The sequence below is a fragment of the Rhinatrema bivittatum genome, chromosome 1 (genome assembly GCF_901001135.1).
Source record: "Rhinatrema bivittatum chromosome 1, aRhiBiv1.1, whole genome shotgun sequence".
Taxonomy (NCBI): Eukaryota; Metazoa; Chordata; class Amphibia; order Gymnophiona; family Rhinatrematidae; genus Rhinatrema; species Rhinatrema bivittatum.
In genome coordinates this window covers 433,355,501-433,370,876 of record NC_042615.1, presented here as the reverse complement: position 1 = coordinate 433,370,876, position 15,376 = coordinate 433,355,501, and the positions used below count along the sequence as shown (strand labels likewise).

Genomic DNA, 15,376 nt, shown 5'->3' with positions numbered 1-15,376 from the left:
TGGTGTGTTTCTTCACAGAAACTTGGGAAGTATCTCCCACGAGGCAGTGGAACACTGATAGGGGGAATTCCCTGTTCTCCAGTATAGGCTTCAGAGACAAATATATTAAGCAGCTGGGTTAGTCACAGATCCTTGGGCCTGTCTCTTCCTTGAAGAGGTCAGGGGTGCAGTTTTACTTGATGCCTTCTAGTGAAGGTGGTGGGTTGTCCCATCTTGGATTCCCCATGAAGAAGGGCAGAACATTTTGTTAAATGGTTGCCCCATATAGATATACAGGACTTCCCTCATTCATTCCCTCCAGGAGTTACATAAAAAATATGTCTTAAACGACTCCTTCTGGATCCTTCAAGGACAGCAACAAGGCTCTTTCTTGGTGATAGCCAGGATGCCAGATATTGGTTAGTCAAGGAGTAGTAAAAGCCTCCTTAGGCATGGAGGGAATCTAGTTCTTCTTTAATCAGGCCGAGGCAAAGCCCTATACAGAAAATGGGCATTCATGATTGAGCACCTGCTCTCTTAATGTGCTCCGATCAACCTTTCCAGGGCGCCCAATGCAATATGCAAATGGGCTGCTGCGGTAAAAAGGAGGTGCTAGGAGAAATTGTGTGCCCCTAGCACCTCCTCGGCAGTGAGCACCCAGGAGAGGTGGTTGTCAGTGGGTTAGGAAAACGGATGCTCAATTTTACAAGCATCCATTTTCCTAACCTGTGCACACCACATATTTGGGCCATTTAAAAATATATGTTGGTCACATTCGGCTCAGATACTCGGGTGTATGGGCCTTTTACTGTGAGTAACTCTTTTAAAATTCACCCCATAGTGAACTGGAAGCCCCTCTGATTCATAAAAGGGAGGGAAGGGGTATTATGATCTTTTGGAAATAAACAGACCCAAGAACCTTTGTTTTAGCAGTAGAAGAAAAGGAAAATTGGTTCTTACCTGCTAATTGTTGTTCCTGTAGTACCATGGATCAGTTCAGACTCCTGGGTTTTGTTGTGGGCCTACCCACAATGGGCGCGGGTAGTCCCCCTACCTTTCTTTACTTCAAATGCAGCCAGCCAGGCTGCTGCCGATGCTGTCCTGCGGCAGGCCGAGCCGCAATGCTCTGGGCTTCCCCAAGGTCCTAGAGCCGCTGGCGGGAGTCTCTTCTTCGCGGCACGAAGCCACTCCTGCAGCCTGCCTCTTTTTTCACCTTCGCGGAAGGGCTGCCGCCGACAACGCCCACTGTCCTTCAGGCCTCCCATTTGGCAGGGCCGCCACTGCCGTGCCTGTCCTCTTCTTACCTGCTAATTTTCATTCCAAGCCTCACCATAGGTGCGGGTGCGCGCCTCTTGCCGGTATTTAAAGGGCCAGCGGCGGGAAAAGCCCTGCAGCCCTCATTGATGATGCCATGCACCTGTTCCTGCTTCAGCCCTATAAAAGGGCCCCGCTGCCATTCCTCAATGCCTTTGGATCGGGTTTGCACATTGTCTGTGATCTTCCTTCTCTCAGGTCTTCCGTGGTGTCCTGTGCCTTGATGGATCTTCGTTCCATGTTCTTCGTGTTCCTGATCTTCGTCTCCTGGATGTTCCTGGTCTCGTCTCTCGTCGGAGCTTCCTCTTCACCTGTCTTCTGTTCCTGATGTTTCAGATGTTCCGTGTCCTGATGTCCCCAAGTCCTGAGGTGCCATGTTCGATGTTCGTGTCTTGACTACATCCGTCTCATCTTCAGCTTTTTGTCCAGTTCCCAGGTCCCTCATCTGTCCACCTCTCTTGGCGTGCCATGTTGTGGTCTGTGACCAGCCCATGGGATGGCTGTGTAGGGTGCCTCGTGGTACAAGGCCGCCTTCTCGTCTGCAGCACAAGCCTCCGGGAGACTTGTTTTTAAAGCCTTGTTCCTGAGTATCTTGTTCCCAGTCTACCGAGTCCCCTTGTGTCTGCTTCCATCCATGCCTAAGACTCTGCCAGAACCCGCTCCGCTCCAGCGTGGTCCGCGGCCAGCCACAGGCGGCTGTGTAGAGTGCACCCCAGTGCAGGCCTCTACTGAATCTTCATCATGTTCCAGTCTCAAGTTCCACGTCTTCGCCTGGAGTCTGCTTCGCATTCAGCATGGTCTGCAACCAGCCATGGGTGGCTGTGTAGGGTGCGTTGCGATGCAGTTCTCACCCAGTACTATTGCCTGACTCTTGAATCCTTGCCTGAAACTTCCGAGCAACCTGAATCCTTGTCGGAGTCTTCTGAGTATCCTGAGTCCTTGTTTGAGTATCTAAGTTTTCGTCTGAGTCTCCTGCGTATCCAAGTCTACGTCTGAATTCTCAGAGTATCCTGGGTCTTCGTCCAAGTCTTCATGTGTCTGGCCTCATGCACTTGTCGTTCCCTAGCAACAGGTCCGGAAGGGTTATCGAGTGGCCGGAGGGCTACTCTCGAGATCAGCATTGTGTTGCTGGATCTCATTAGTGCCGCAATGAGGTCTGAGCCTGCCTAGTGCCTGTTCCGGATAATCCTCGCCTTGCTCCTGCTCCACCCGTGCTCGTACCGGCTCGCCTCCCACGGTGTGTCTTGGGGCTCTTCCCTGAGCCATGCTGCGGCCCAAGGGCTCACTTCCTACTTTAGATGGGACCGCGTCTCCGAGCTCCTAACAAGGCCTGAGGGCGTGCTCTCGCAACAGGTTTTGCCTCTTCACCAGCAGATGGAGACAGAGAAGTTTTGACGGACTCTGCCTTATACCGTGCCACCTACAGTCCATCAGTATTGCACTGTATCAAAGCAGAACATCTTAAAACCAATAAACTACTTTAATTTGCATTTTTATCCCAGCAATGGACCGGGGAAAGAAAAAATCCTGGAATAGACTCTACCTGTTCACTAACCCCAAGTAGGAGCAGAACCCTTGAAAACTTTGAAAAAACTTAGAAAACTATTCTGCAGAGAAGAGAAGGAAGTACTGAACGAGCAGACTCTACGTTATCCCCACACTGAAATGGGCGGGACTCTGGACTGATCCGTGGTACTACAGGAACGAAAATTAGCAGGTAAGAACCGATTTTTCTTTCCCTGTAAGTACCCAGATCAGTCCAGACTCCTGGGATGTACCAGAGCTCAGCTACGTGGGATGGGACCCTGCTTGGATCACACCTTCACCAAAACCCCCAGAGTCTGGGGCCTGGACATCCAATCTGTAATGCCTAGCAAAGGTGTGCAATGACTTCCAAGTAGCCGCCCTACAAATCTCTTGCGGCGAAATTTGCTGACAGCCCAGGAGGTTGCCTGTGAATAGGTAGAAAGTGCTCGAAGACCAACCGGAAGCAGCCGACCATGAAGCAGATACGCCGAACTAATAGCCTCCTTCAACCAGCGGGCGATCGTAGCCCTAGACGCCTTGCATCCTCTTTTGGGACCACTCCACAGGACAAAAAGATAGTCCGACACACAGAAGCTATTGGTTATCGCCAAGTAACATAACAGAACACAGCATATGTCTAGTTTCCTTAGATCTCTAGTCTGGAAAGGAGGATGCCAACTTGGGAGAAAGGAAGGAACCATCCGCAAAGAGACTCCCGCATCCGTAATTCTTAAAAAAAAAAAAAAGGCTTCCTGCAGGATAAAGCCTGGAGTTCTGATACCGGGCGAGCTGAGGAAATAGCCACGAGCAAAAACACCTAAACCACCTTTAACGTAAGATCTTTTAGCGTCGCCCGTTTTAGAGGCTTGAATGGCACCACACACAGAGCTGTAAGAACCAAATTCAAGCTCCACGAAGGACAAGGATTCCTGACCAGAGGATGCAAGTGTTTCGCCCCTCAGCGAAAACACGCCACATCCAGATGCGCGGCTAAGAGCACACCCCGTATTTTGCAATGGAAGCAACCGAGGGCCGCAAGCTATACCTGTAAAGAACTACACGATAGTTCTTTAGCGAGGCCGACCTGTAAGAAAGATAATATATTGGGGACCAGAACCCGAGTAGGCTCCACCTTATGTTCCACACACCAAGATTCGAAAATCCCCCACACTAAAGAGGCGGATACCTTCCTGGAATGCAAAAGGGTAGCTACCACCGCATCCGAATAATCCTTGCTCTTCAGAATTTGCCTCTCAAAAGCTATACCATGAGACAAAAGCAATCTACCTCTTCGAAACAAACGGGCCCCTGATGCAGAAGATTCAGAAGACCCCAAAACCTCAGGGGCCCTTCCACTGTCAGGTTGACGAGATCTGCAAACCATTGATGCCTCGGCCATTCCAGAGCTACTAGGATCACGTCTGATGGATGAGCTTCAATGCACCTCAGCACCTTGCCGATCAAAGGCCATGGTGGGAACACATACAGAAGTACTTGCCTTGGCCAAGTGAGAACCAAAGCATCCACTCCTGGCTCTTGGCGCTGACTGAAGAAACGAGGGGCCTTGGCGTTCTGGAAGGTCGCCATCAAATCGACACGCGGTCTGGACCACTTGTTGCAAATGAGATGGAATGCTTCCTCAGAGAGTTCCCACTCCCCGGGATTGAGACGGTGATAACTGAGGAAATCGGCTTGAACGTTGTCCACTCCTACGATGTGAGAGGCTGCAATGCTGACTAGGTGCTGTTCCACCCAGCTTATTAACTGTTGAGCCTCGGTCGGCACCGGTCGACTCTTGGTTCCTCCTTGGCAATTGATATAAGCCACCACTCTTGCATTGTCCGACAGAACCCTGACTGACCTCCCCTGCAGGAGCGGGAGAAGAACCTGTAGAGCTAACCGCACTGCCCTGGTTACCAAGTGATTGATTGACCACTGGGATTCCTCTACTGACCATTGGCCCTGCACAGACTTCCCCTGACAAACCGCTCCCCAGCCGAAGAAGCTGGCGTCTGTTGTGACTACCAACCAAGCGGGAACCTACAAGGTCACCCCCCCCCCCCAAGTGCAAACTGTCTGAGAGGAGCCACCAATCGAGACTGGAATGTGCAGAGTCTGTAAGAGTCAGAGAAAGATGAAATTGCTTGGACACCAGGTTCCCATGGGAAAGCAATGCTGACTGAAGAGGTCTCATATGAACAAAGGCCCATGGGACCAGCTCCATGGTGGAAGCCATCGAGCCAAGGACCCGCAAGTAGTCCAGCGACCCTAGGGAGACTTTGTGCTAGCAAGTCCCGAACTTGTCCTTGCAGCTTGACGATCCTCTCCTCTGTGAGGAAAACCATGCCGAGACGCGTGACAAACAGGGCTCCCAGGAATTTCAAGGACTGGGAGGGAGTCAATTGACTCTTGGCCAAATTGACCATCCAACCCAGTGACCTCAACAGTTGAAGAATCCGGTCCATGGCCAAGCGACAAAGAGACTCCGACTTCGCCCGAATCAGCCAGTCGTCCAGATAGGGATGAACTAAAAACATAGAAACATAGAAATGACAGCAGAAGATCAAACGGCCCATCCAGTCTGCCCAGCAAGCTTTCACAGTTATTTTTCTCATATTTATCTATTACTCTGACTGCTGAGGTCAGGGCCTTTATTGGTAACTTTTTGGTTCTAATTTCCTTTCACCCCTGCCATTGATGTAGAGAGCAGTGCTGGAGCTGCATAAAAGAGAAGTATCAAGCCTAATTGGTTAGGGGTAGTAACCGCCGCAATAAGCAAACTACTCCCACGCTTATTTGTTTACCCAGCTTGTGCAATTTAGGAGATAGAGCAGCTTTTAAACTAGAACAAGGGGGAAAGCCGACAGTCACTCAGCAGTTCATGGTTCGGAGAAATGTATCTTTGTAGGATACTAATGAAACAGGAGAGTTGGGCATCCCAACAGAGAGGTTCCATTAAAAGCAAACATAGTCCATGTGCCTATATGTAAAAAATCACCAAAGCTAATGATTTCCGAATTATCCCTAACAACTGAAAAGCAGGTTGTTAATACAAACAAAAAAACACACTTTGAAATGTCTGTATGCCAATGCCAGAAGTCTAAGAAGTAAGATGAGAGAGTTAGAGTGTATAGCAGCAAATGATGTCATAATGCCTCTGTATCGCTCCATGGTGAGACCGCACCTTGAATACTGTGTATAGTTCTGGTTGCCGCATCTCAAAAAAGATATAGTTACGATGGAGAAGGTACAGAGAAGGGAAACCAAAATGATAAAGGGGATGGAACAGCTCCCCATGAGGAAAGGCTGAAGAGGTTGGGGCTGTTCAGCTTGGAGAAGAGACGGCTGAGGGGGGGATATGATAGAGGTCTTTAAGATCATGAGAGGTCTTGAATGAGTAGATGTGAATCGGTTATTTACACTTTCGAATAATAGAAGGACTAGGGGGCATTCCATGAAGTTAGCAAGTAACACATTTAAGACTAATTGGAGAAAATTCTTTTTCATTCAATGCACAATAAAGCTCTAGAATTTGTTGCCAGAGGATGTGATTAGTGCAGTTAGTGTACCTGGGTTCAAAAAAGGTTTGGATAAGTTCTTGGAGGAGAAGTCCATTAATGGCAATTAATCAAGTTTACATAGGGAATAGCCACTGCTATTAATTGCATCAGTAGCATGGGATCTTCTTAGTGTTTGGGTAATTGCCAGGTTCTTGTGGCCTGGTTTGGCCTCTGTTGGAAACAGGATGCTGGACTTGATGGACTCTTGGGCTGACCCAGCATGGCAATTTCTTATGTTCTTGTTGGTTGGCTTAATATAAATCCTCTTTTCTTCATTCCCCCCTGCCGCTGAAGCAGTGAGCTGCGCTGTATATGTATTCAAAGTGAAGTATCAGGCTTAATTGGTTCGGGGTAGTAACCGCTGCAACAAGGAAGCTACTCCCACGCTTATTTTTTTACCCAGACTATGCAATTCAATCCTTGTTGGTAGTTGTCTGAATGTAAATCCTCTTATTTTCATCCCCCCTGCCGTTGAAGCAGTGAGCTGCGCTATATATGTATTCAAAGTGAAGTATCAGGCTTAATTGGTTTGGGGTAGTAACTGCCGTAACAAGCAAGCTACTCCCACGCTATATTTGTGAATGCAAATCCTTTGTCCCACATTTCCTTTTGCTGTTGAAGCATAGAGCAATGTTGGAGTCGCATTAACCATGTGTATGTTTATTGAATAAGGGTATTAGGGTATTAAAAAGCCTTTCTTCCGAAGCTCCGCTGCCGCCACCACCACCATGACTTTGGTGAAGGTCCTTGGCACCGTGGCTAGCCAGGATGGAGAACCTGAGGAATTTCTGGTGATCGGCTCAGATTCTGATGTGCAAATACACATCCGTGAGATCCAGTGACGCTAGAAACCCCCCTTGCGTACTGACGCAGTGATCGACCCCAGGGTCTCCATGCGAAAGCGGGGCACTCAAAGACATCTGTTGACCCTCATCAAATCGAGAATTGGCCGGAATGTGCCTTCTTTCTTGGGCACCACGAAATAGATGGAATAGCGGCTCCTTCGCCGCTCCGCAGGCGAAACGGGAACAATGGCCCCGAGCTCAAGTAGGCGCTGTAAGGTATCCCGCACCACCCGACGCTTCTCTTTGTACAAGCAAGGGGAAATGAGAAAGCGGTCTCAAGGGCACTGAGCAAAATCTAAAGCATAGCCGTGTCTTATCATGCTGAGGACCCACTGGTCCGACATCAGCCTGGTCCATTCCTCGTAAAACAGAGACAACCTGCACCCCACCATCGGAAAAGAGGAACGGACCAGCCTCGCCTCATTGGGAGGACTTAATTCCTCCTGCAGCTTGGGAGGTCCCAGATCTACCAAATCGATGCCCTTAAAAGGACTGGGACCACGACTGTTGTCTGCCGGCATTCTACCTAGATGAGGAGCTCGACGACTGGGAGGACCGACATCTCCAATTTTCCCGGAAGCGAGACGAAGACGAAGGAAAACTTCTCGGCTTGGGCTTATCCTCCGGAAGACCGATGGACTTTGTTCTTCCCCAAGGACTGAATCATATCTTCCAAATCTTTCCCGAAGAGAATCTCCCTTAAAAGGCATTGAACTCAACTGGGCTTTGGAAGAGACATCAGCAGACCAGTTGCGCAACCAGAGTAGCCTGCGGGCAGACACACCTGAAACCATAGCCCAGGCGGAGGTTTGTAGCAGATCATAAAGGGCATCCGCACTCTAGGCCACTGCAGCCTCAAGCTGCCCCGCTTTAACAACCTCCTCCTCCACAGAGATATGTTACGCTGCAATTGCTGAACCCAGGAAGACCTGCCCATAAGGAGAAACTGTTGTACATGGCAGCCTGCAAGCCGAGGGTGAACACCTCGAAAATCTTCTTGAGCTGGACTTCTAGCTTATGATCCTCAAGATTCTTGAGGGCAGTCTCCCCTGTCACCGGGAAGGAGGTCGTCTTAGTAACTGCGGACACCACCGCATCCACCTTAGGAACCCGGAGGAGGTCCAGGGCTTCTTCTGGCAAGGGGTAAAGCTTATCCATTGCCATGCTGACTTTGAGATCCAAATCCAGAGTGTTCCATTCCCAAAACAAATCAGTGGCCGAAAGATGAAAGGGAAAAGACCTGGTTGGACCTCGAAGACCCACCTTGACCGGATCAGTGGACCCCATCCATGAGTCCTCCAGAGGGCTGTCAATGCCTAATTCCTCCAGGACCGCGGGGATAAGGGGTCCTACCTCATCCCTTCAGAAGAGATGGACCACTTTAGGGCCATCCCCGTCAACTCCATGGGGGCCCTGACTGGAATGAACATCCTGGTCACTTCGGGATCCACCCCCTGAGGGGGCTTGCTTCTGAGATCCTGCTCTTCCGGTTCTGAAACCTCAGAGGAGGTATCCGCCACCAGGTGAGACGGTCCGTAGGGGGCGCTTAACCTTCTGGCCCCCTGCCCCCTCCAGAAGATTTGCCCTCTTAAGGCCCTTTCTGCCTGATTTGGCCACCTGCGGAACTGCATTACTCCCCGACTGCCTCTTAGCGAACCTTCTAGCTTTGAATGCGTTATGCAGTAGCAGAATAAAATCTGACGAAAAAGAGGAGGAAGAGGAGTCTGAAACCCCTTTGGGGTTCTCCTTTGCCTGCAGCGTTGGCCCTTCCAGCGGCACGCCCCCCCTCCCACCCCCCCCGGAGGCTGCCCGCTGCGGGGATAAAGGAAGGGGAGAATTGCCTTCTCCCTCTACAGTTTGCGCCGCTGCGTGAAAGGTGGACAAAATGGCGTCCGTTACCGCACTCAGCGGGAATGGATCCGGCGAGGCAAGTCGTGGTCGCCCGAGCCCTGCTGGCACTCTGCGCGATCTTAATACACCGTCCCTGGCGCCTCCTGAGCCGTCCTCCCCCCCCCCCCCCCCCCCCCCCGAGGAGGCAGGCAGAACAGAGCCCATCCCTGGAAACAAACGCACGCCTATCGCCACATGCACGGCATGACTCAAGGACTCTGGGGACCGCGACTCAAAAGGAACAAGCCTGCAGCGGGAGAGAGTCAGCCGCAGAGAAAACACGGCTGCGGCGGTGGAAAAACAGCGTCGGCAAATCGGAGAGTCAAGCCCAGCAGAAAGCTCTGCTCTATTTCCTTTTTATTTATTTATTTTTTTCACAAACCTGATAACAGTGAAGACTTGGGTCCTGTCCTCTGAGTGTGAATGAGCCGGGCTCCCCGGTATCACCCCAAATGCAGTCGGTAGTGCAGGGCAACGGGGTTCTCAATCCCTAGTACCCGCTGCCTCGAATATCAGGGGGGATGGTCCCCGCGGGACCTTCCTCTTCACCATATATATATATATATATATTTTATTTTTTTTTTAAATAAAAAAGGAACTAAGGCCAAGAGAAAAACCTAACTATACTATATCTCCAAAACTCTTTTTTTTTTTTTTTTTTGGACTAACTACAGACCCTAGGGATTTGCACCTCCACCATCTGCTGGAGACAGAGAAATACTGAGGGACTGTAGGAGGCACCTCAGGATATAGGGCAGTGTCAGTCAAAACGTTTCTGTCTCCATCTGCTGGTGGGGAGGCAAAAACCAGGAGTCTGGACTGATCCAGGTACGTACAGGGAACCTCTATTTCTGGTATTGAGGGGTCTTGAGTTGCATTTCCTTACAGTCACCCACTGCTCAAACCTGCCCAGGCCTAAACCACTTCCTCATCCTGGCAAGAGGGATGCTTATCTTTTGCTGTCTTTACCCATAATTGTCAAAATGATGCCAGCTCTGCACTGCTTCACATTTTGACCTGCATTTGGACAAAGCATGAGTTGGGGCAGAGCTGGCATTATTTTGATGGTACTGAGGAAGGCAGCAGGAGATAAGCATCTCTGCCTCTGCCTGCAAAGGGATATGGAGGATCAAGGAAACCTTGCTGGTGGTGGTGGTGTCAAATAGCAGAGGAGCCTGGGGTCTGTGCAGACTTGTTGTTATGTCATGGAGGCAGAGATAAGTCAGCATCTAGATAACTTTATTTGTGTTGAAGGGGATGCCAAGGAGGCTAATACAGTGACCATGAAATGCAGGGTTGGCACATTAGTTTTTCCTCACTTTTGCCTCACCCTGGTGTATTCATTTAGGAGTTACACGCGTAGCTCCCAGAGTTCAGAGCATGCATAGCGGATAGTCTGCATGTACTTGTAATAGCTCAAGTTATGCACACACTATCCATTTTTTGCGTGTACTATAAAGTCCGGGAATTACACGTGTAACTCCAAAACAAATGTGCATCCCTAATACACGTTGGTGATTAGGGGATATGAGCTTACAAAGTCATCATTCCTCTTATTTAAATAATTAGCATAGCTTTTATTCTTCAGTCAGATGACAGCAGCAGAATTCTGGCACACCACCAGCTTAAGCAGTCACTCTGTGCCCCAACCAGATGGCCCCTATTTGTCCTTACCTCTGTTTAAATTCTGTTATGGTTTTGGTTGTCACTCCCTCTATCCAGGCCGTTGCTATTCTCTCGGTAAAGAAGGTATTTTCTCAGGTTTCCTCTGAACCTCCTTCCCTGCACTTTTATAATCGTGACACCTTGTCCAGGAATTTCCTTTTCCATTGCGAAATTCACCTCTCAGTACTTTATTAAAGGCTGGATGGAAATATAAAATGAGAATTATAAACTTAGATAAATTAATTGACTATGGTCCAGCTTGATGACATTGTCTGCCTGTTTGTATAATGAATTTCAGACTCTTGCAGTTCTCTAGTACGCGTTCTCCTTTTTCTCATTGCTAGGGGCGGCCGCTTTGTGCCATTATTGTTGCTTTCTACTTCTTTCCTTCCTGAGAAATGTTTGTCTTGGTAGACTTCCAGTGGGCCTGAAGACATCTCCCACTGTCTCATATAATCATCATGTTAGTAGATTTCTATATTTTGTGAAAACAATTCCTTGTAGCAGAAATGTTTTAAATGTTTTATGCAGTAGCAGTGTACACATCAGATCTCTTTGTGAATCTCAAGGATTAGAGTTGCCCACTTCAATATGCTGCCAGATTAGATTTCTGATGATGATCTGCACAGCAGCACCTCTCTTTTCTTAGTTCTGCACTTATGGCTATACCTTATATAAACAGCAACATTTTGAATCTTGTTTGAACTTCTTTTGAGCAGAAAATAACTTATACAGCTAATGATAGGTTGATAAGTTTTCAGGGATATTCAGCAGGACAAACGTACCACCAAATATAGCCACCTAAAGTTATCTGGTTATACCTTCTGGCAGCATCCAGCTTTGCTTTGACATTACTCTGACAACCTGTCTCTCTACCCATAGACACCTCCTCTTCTCCCCCCCTCCAGCTTTTATTCTTCTTATGAAGTCTCACCTCTCTTTGTCATTTGTATTTTCCCTCTTTCTCTATATCTCTGACCCTTCCCTTCATTGTCTTTCATCAGCTCCTGTCACTTTCACCCTATCAGATTTTTTTTTCAGTCCTCCTTCCATCCCTCACTTTTGATGAGCTCTCTTAGTGCTGCTTCAAGATGCCAATCCATTCCCCTGCCCAACAGCTTATGGTTTTATTTTCTGTAAGGAATGCAGTGCTAGCAGTCAGAGGCGGGCAGGCCGGAAGGCCCTATTGGAAGAGGCTGATAGATAGGAGGTGGGATGGAACCCACTGGGAGCAGCAGAATAGACCACCCTGATAGCAGTACAAAGGAAGAGTCAGGTACGATGGCTCACAGTGACAGCATCAGGATGGAAAGAAGCAGGAAGAACCCACAGTTGAGATCCTGAAAATGGAAGAGGTTTATGTCAATGATTAGGGGGCGAGCAAAAAGGAGGATACTGACATGGAGGAGAAGCCTAGTGGGTGAGTGCAATGACCTGAGACCCACGAAAGCCAGCGTTCAAATCCCACCATCTCTTCTTGTGACCTTGGCTAAGGCACTTTGCCCTCTTTTGCCCAAGGTACAAACTGAGAGGGTAACTTTAAAACAAACATACACAGATATGTGGACACACACTTGTGTATTTCATATCATGCATGCACATAAGAACATAAGAAATTGCCATGCTGGATCAGACCAAGGGTCCATCAAGCTCAGCATCCTGTTTCCAAAAGAGGCCAAACCAGGCCATGAGAACCTGGCAAGTACCCAAACACTAAGAAGATCCCATGCTACTGATGCAATTAATAGCAGTGGCTATTCCCTAAGTAGAATTGATTAATAGCCGTTAATGGACTTCTCCTCTAGAACTTATCCAAACCTTTTTTGAACCCAGCTACACTAACAGCACTAACCACATCCTCTGGCAACAAATTCCAGAGCTTTATTGTGCGCTGAGTGAAAAAGAATTTTCTCAGATTAGTCTTAAATGTGCTACTTGCTAACTTCATGGAATGCCCCCTAGTCCTTCTATTATTCGAAAGTGTAAATAACCAAGTCACATCTACTCGTTCAAGACCTCTCATGATCTTAAAGACCTCTATCATATCCCCCCTCAGCCGACTCTTCTCCAAGCTGAACAGCCCTAACCTCTTCAGCCTTTCCTCATAGGGGAGCTGTTCCATCCCCTTTATCATTTTGGTTGCCCTTTTCTGTACCTTCTCCATCGCAACTATATCTTTTTTGATATGCGGCGACCAGAATTGTACACAGTATTCAAGGTGCGGTCTCACCATGGAGCGATACAGAGGCATTATGACATTTTCTGTTCTATTAACCATTCCCTTCCTAATAATTCCTAACATTCTATTTGCTTTTTTGACTGCTGCAGCACACTGAGCCGATGATTTTAAAGTATTATCCACTATGATGCCTAGATCTTTTTCCTGGGTGGTAACTCCTAATATGGAACCTAACATCGTGTAACTACAGCAAGGGTTATTTTTCCCTATATGCAATACCTTGCACTTGTCCATATTCAATTTCATCTGCCATTTGGATGCCCAATCTTCCAGTCTTGCAAGGTCCTCCTGTAATGTATCACAGTCTGCTTGTGATTTAACTACTCTGAATAATTTTGTATCATCCGCAAATTTGATAACCTCACTCGTCATATTCCTTTCCAGATCATTTATATATATATTGAAAAGCACCGGTCCAAGTACAGATCCCTGAGGCACTCCACTGTTTACCCTATTCCTCTGAGAAAATTGACCATTTAATCCTACTCTCTGTTTCCTGTCTTTTAACCAGTTTGTAATCCACGAAAGGACATCGCCTCCTATCCCATGACTTTTTAGTTTTCGTAGAAGCCTCTCATGAGGGACTTTGTCAAATACCTGAAATTCCAAATACACTACATCTACCGGTTCACTTTTATCCACATGTTTGTTAACCCCTTCAAAAAAATGAAGCAGATTTGTTAGGCAAGACTTCCCTTGGGTAAATCCATGTTGACTGTGTCCCATTAAATCATGTCTTTCTATATGCTCTACGATTTTGATCTTGAGAATAGTTTCCACTATTTTTCCCGACACTGAAGTCAGGCTCACTGGTCTATAGTTACCTGGATCGCCCCTGGAGCCTTTTTAAATATTGGGGTTACATTGGCCACCCTCCAGTCTTCAGGTACAATGGATGATTTTAATGATAGGTTACAAATTTTAACTAATAGATCAGAAATTTCATTTTTGAGTTCCTTCAGAACCCTAGGATGCATACCATCCGGTCCAGGTGATTTGCTACTCTTTAGTTTGTCAATCTGGCCTACTACATCTTCCAGGTTCACAGTGATTTCGTTCAGTTCGTCTGAGTCATCACCCCTGAAAACCATCTCTGGAACTGGTATCTCCCCAACATCCTCATTAGTAAACACGGAGGCAAAGAATTAATTTAGTCTTTCTGCAATGGCCTTATCTTCCGTAAGAGCCCCTTTAAAACCCCTCTGTCATCTAATGGTCAACCGACTCCCTCACAGGTTTCTTACTTCAGATATATTTTTAAAAGGTTTTATTATGAGTTTTTGCATCTATGGCCAACTTCATTTCAAATTCTCTCTTCGCCTGTCTTAACAATGTTTTACACTTACCTTGACAATGCTTATATTTTATCCTATTTTCTTCAGATGGATCCTTCTTCCAATTTTTGAAGGATGTTTTTTTGGCTAAAATAGCCTCTTTCACCTCACCTTTTAACCATGATGGTAATCGTTTTGCTTTCCTTCCACCTTTCTTAATGCACGGAATACATATGGACTGCGCCTCTAGGATTGTATTTTTAAACAATGTCCAAGCCTGTTGAACACTTTTAACCTTTGCAGCTGCACCTTTCAGTTTTTTTCTATTTTCCTCATTTTATCAAAGTTTCCCTTTTTAAAATTTAGTGTTAGAGTTGCAGATTTACTTGTCCCCCTTCCAGTTATTAGTTTAAATTTGATCATGTTATGATCACTGCTGCCAAGTGGCCCCACCACCATTACTACTTTCACCAAATCTTGCGTTCCACTAAGAATTAAATCTAAAATAGCTCCCTCTCTTGTTGGTTCCTGAACCAATTGCTCCATGAAGCAATCATTTATTACATTCAGGAACTTTATGTCTCTAGCAAGTCCTGATGTTACACTTACCCAGTCAATATTGGGGTAATTGAAATCTCCCATTATTATTGCACTACCAAATTGGTTTGCTTCCCTGATTTCTCTTAGCATTTAATCATCTGTCTGACCATTTTGTCAAGGTGGACGGTAGTATACTCCTATCACTATACTCTTACCCAACATACATGGGATTTCTACCCATATAGATTCTACTGAGCATTTACTCTCTTGTATGTAAGATATAAAGTAAGGTGAATCTAAATCTAAGAGCAATGAGGAAAAAATTCCTTTAAAATAAACTACTTGCTGTGTACTGAGGAATATTTCAAACTTCACATATAGATGTATCTTATTACTAGCTTTCAATTACATTTTTACTTTTTTGTCATTAGATTTCAGTTGCTTTAAGCTGACAGCTCTGAAGTTGAAGGGCTCAGATCCAAAATGAATCCCCACTCACCAGTAGGGTATTCCAGAGATTTTGGTTAGTGACTGTAATCAGAG

The 15,376-nt window shown here is 46.9% G+C and overlaps 2 protein-coding genes across 3 annotated transcripts in view; one reads left to right on the top strand and one right to left on the bottom strand.

Moving 5' to 3' along the window:
• The window catches only part of LOC115092963 (zinc finger protein 567-like), a 1,005,854-nt gene that overhangs the window by 505,943 nt on the left and 484,535 nt on the right, over nucleotides 1-15,376 (bottom strand). The gene's annotated exons all lie outside the window — the stretch shown is intronic.
• Nucleotides 1-15,376, top strand: part of LOC115092993 (oocyte zinc finger protein XlCOF6-like) — an 86,254-nt gene that overhangs the window by 67,837 nt on the left and 3,041 nt on the right. The gene's annotated exons all lie outside the window — the stretch shown is intronic.